The sequence below is a fragment of the Nelumbo lutea genome, chromosome 4 (assembly GCF_056320005.1).
Source record: "Nelumbo lutea isolate HS-2025 chromosome 4, American lotus-T2T, whole genome shotgun sequence".
In the NCBI taxonomy this organism is placed as follows: domain Eukaryota; kingdom Viridiplantae; phylum Streptophyta; class Magnoliopsida; order Proteales; family Nelumbonaceae; genus Nelumbo; species Nelumbo lutea.
Genome location: NC_142687.1, coordinates 67031532 through 67035573, shown reverse-complemented (window position 1 = coordinate 67035573; position 4042 = coordinate 67031532). Strand labels below are relative to the sequence as shown.

Here is a 4042-nt window from a genome sequence, read left to right as displayed (position 1 = left end):
GCATTAAAAAGGGGAATATTTGCTTCGCATCTACGAAAAATCTCTTAAAAATCTTTATACTGCTCATCTTTTCTAGAACTTGCTAAAGCATTAGGAAAATGAGGTACCGGTTTATAATCAGAAAGGGGTGGAAACTTACGCTTAGGTACTTCATCATCATCGGGAATGATGCCTTTCTCCTTTTCTTGATTCGACGATGCAGGGGCTGCCTTTGTTGGAGTCCTAACCTCTTTATTACTTCTCAAAACGATTGCACTTACATTTTCTTTTGGATTCACAATCGTTTGAGAGGGTAATTTCTTTGAACTTTGCGCCTCTAACCGATTAATTGCGATCGCCATCTGGCCTATCTGGTTGTCCAAACGTTGGATACTGGCCCTTGTCTTCTGCTGAAATTGCAAAGTGTTAGTAGTAAGAGATTTGACAATATCCTCTAAAGACATACCTGAATTAGAAGTTTGGGCTGGCTGTTGTATAGGGGGTGCGACTGATATTGCTGGAAAGTTGGATGATATTGCAGGAAACTTGGGTGGTTCTATGGATTCCCATAGTTGAGATCGGGATGATCCCTCCATCCCAGATTATACGTGTTTGAATAGGGATGATATTTCCTTTGCGGTTGCCCTGGAAAACCACCTGCTGCATTTACTTGCTCAATGGGCTCCTCTTGAAGAGTTGGTCACATATCAATTGGATGCCCTACTACCGAACATATCCCACAAGCCTTTACCGTTTGCATGTTACCTACAGCCATTTGACGAACAAGAGAAGTCAGACTTGCAATTTGTTGTTCTAGGGAAGAGATACTTACCTCATTAGCATGCTTTGATGGAGGGTTGAGCCTATAGCCGAACTGTTGAGAATTGGCCGCCATGTTTGCAATAAGATTTCTCGCAGCCTCAGGAGTTTTATCCACTAAAGCTCCTCCACTAGCGGCATCAATCATACTCCTATCAGTGGGTTGAAGACCCTCATAGAAATATTGGATCAGTAGCTGCTCGTTGATTTGATGATGGGGGCAGCTTGCACATAATTTCTTAAAACGTTCCCAGTATTCATGTAGGGACTCCCCGTTGTACTACCTTACACTATAGATTTTCTTTCTAATGTTAGCTGCCGTTGAAGCTGGGAAGTACTTCTCTAAGAATAGCCTCTTCATTTTGTTCCATGTGATAATACTCCCGGGGGGTAAATAATAAAGCCAATCCTTAGCTGAATCCTTTAGAGAAAACAGAAAGTCTCTCAATTTGATTTGTTCTTCAGTCACCTCCGTGGGTTTCATACTCGTGAATACCACATGCATCTCCTTCAGATGCTTGTGAGGATCCTCACCTGCAAAACTGTGAAAAGTGGGCAAGAGATGTATCAGTCAAGATTTCAATTCAAAATTATCATCAACATCTAAAGCAAGAAAAATTATGCATAAGGGTTACTGATTCAAATCAGGTGCAACAAGCTCTTTCAAGGTTCGATTTCCAACCATGATGTGCTCTTCTCTCAAATCAGAACTATTAATAGACAAGGAATCAAGATCTAGATTTTCTCTTTAGAATGACTCCGAACTTCCCTCCTTAACTTGCGCAAAGTCCCCTCTATTTTTGGATCGAACTGCAAATCACGTTTCTTAGAGAATCGAGTTACAGGCATAAATCAAGGGAACCCAAATAAATCATGAACAACATACCATAAAAATAAAAAAAGAAAAAAAATCTAGAATGAATAAATAAATCAAAAAATACAATAGAAAATGCTCTTCGCTAAAAAAATCAAGAAACTAAACAACGATCACGAAAAGCACAAAATCGATTAGAAAAACTCCCTGGCAACGACACCAAAATTTGGTGTGTTGTCGTAGGAACCCAAAAATAAAACCTATACTTGTAAAAATTAAATGCAGTAGCCCGAGTAAGGATCATTCCCACAGACCTATATATTATGGTTTCAAAATGTTTGCAAAAAGGTTTTAATTCCCGGGATCCATGTTAGTAGAGAGTGCAGCACTATTCCTTGCAGCTGAGGGAGATGTCCCCTCTTATCGGGTAGTGTTTGATCATTATGGGCTGAGAGGTTAAGTGTAAAACCATTGAGGGTAATACCTGATGGGCTAATCTTACATCTGCCCATAGTCCTTGGGCCAAGCCCAAGGACCACTTAGTGTAAGTGTTGGGCCCATTAAGAGCCCATGTGATGGGCTTAGGGGGTTCATTGTCCATAACAGTGTATTCGTCAGGCCTTGTAACAAAGGCTGGACTGAACCCATGTGGCTAATGTGTAGATCAATGTTTGGGTCCCACGCCATACAAAGAAGCCCAACTGGGCAGCAGTTTGGAAGGCCACTGAGCACATAAGACATATTGGGCCTAAAGTCCATTTCGAACTGGTTTAGTTAGACTAATTAAAGTGGGACGGATCTAGGATTTGGATCAGCAGATAGGATAGGGTTTTACCCTATCCACTCAGAGAGTCTAGATCCAAATAGAGATTTGGATCTGGCAACCTCCTAATGAGTTTAGGAGAGAGCTGATCTAATCTGCAGATAAGATAAGGATTTATCCTTATCACTTGAAGAGAGTCTAGATTCAAAAAGGATTTGAATCAGGAAACTCCTAATGGGATTAGTAGCTGATCTCTTTAAGTCTGTAATAGGAGGAGGGGGTGAACCTCCATTCATCTCAATAAATACAATCTGATCTCAGATACAAGAGAGAAGACAACTATAGTAAGACTGTGCCATCTTCTGCTTTTGTGCCCTCCTCCTGCTGCCGCTATTGCCAATTCGATCTCCATTCTTGTAGGAGTGATCAAGAATAGTTCTTGAAATCAGTCTTTGGAGAAAGGCTGATCTGAAGTTGTGCTCACGACCTCCATCGAATTCTTGCTGAAGGATTTGGTTCTTGGGAAGAACACTGTTGATTCTGCTCCATCCTACACTGTGTCATCTTCAGTGAGAGCGTTTTTGGAGACTTCTTTGGGCGTGAACACCTTCATTGGAGGATACTGTTTCTTTGTATCAAGTATATCCCTCTTCTACCTTTTGGTTTCAGATTTGGTTTAGTTCTTGGTTCAAGATTGATCCTTAAAAATGCAAATTTTCTAAAACAGGGAATGTGATTCCTAGGTGGGAAAGAGAAATTTTTCAAATTTTGCCCTACCTTCCTGCAGGGTTTAGCCATCCATATGATGGATCTCTCATCCCTTCAGTGGTATCAAAGCCATGGTTCAAATCTTGAACCGAAATAGACCAAATCTGAACCTACGCAAATGGGTAGAAGGTGTTCTACCCGATTTGTGCAGATTATGGTTTTTCTGAGAAATCGGTTCCCAATTAAAGGGCGAATGATCTGAAATTAATTTTTATAAATCTAGAATATATTTAGATATGTTCTTTATAATTTTTTTGATTTATGGGATGCTCGTACAAAGGAGATCGAAATCTTTAATGGCACAAGAAATCTGCGATTTCGTAGTTCTATTCATTCTAGTTTGTAATTATTTTTTTTTATTTTTAGACTGAATGTATAGATATTTGATCTGATGTAATATTAATAGAAAAATAGGGTTTTTTTCTATTTTTTTATTCAAGTTCGAAGCTACATGCACTGGAGAAGGAGAATTCGTAGAAAGAGAAATCGCTATCTGTGATTTGTAGTTTGTGAAACTGCAAACTGTGATCTAACATCTGTTTTGTAGGTTTGAGATGTGCGAACAACCCTGTCACTGGTTTTTGATTGTCTTTGATCAATAAATTTAATTTCAGATCATTTCTTGAATTAATTATTTAGTTAAAAATCAAACCCTAGACCCATTCGAACCAGATTAGTCTAAACTGGTTGGACCGAATCTGTTGTTCGATGGAGGCTGATGTCAGCCCTAATTTCCCACTTTTGGGCCAAGGGATTGATATTTAATTGAGAGATTTAATTCGGCCCACACCTGTAAGGCCCAGTTAGGGCTGTTCATAAGAAGGCCCAACCCGACCAAACCGACCAACCCGAACTAACCCAACCCGAGTTGTCCGGGTTTTCATCAGCACGAGTCAGTT

The 4042-nt window shown here is 39.9% G+C and overlaps 1 non-coding gene across 1 annotated transcript; it reads left to right on the top strand.

Annotated features, from left to right (window-relative positions):
• Window positions 1–1004: 1004 nt before the first annotated feature.
• Window positions 1005–1111, top strand: LOC148860938 (small nucleolar RNA R71). Its single transcript, XR_016095336.1, has one exon. It is a non-coding gene; the product is annotated as a small nucleolar RNA R71 (small nucleolar RNA).
• Window positions 1112–4042: the final 2931 nt, after the last annotated feature.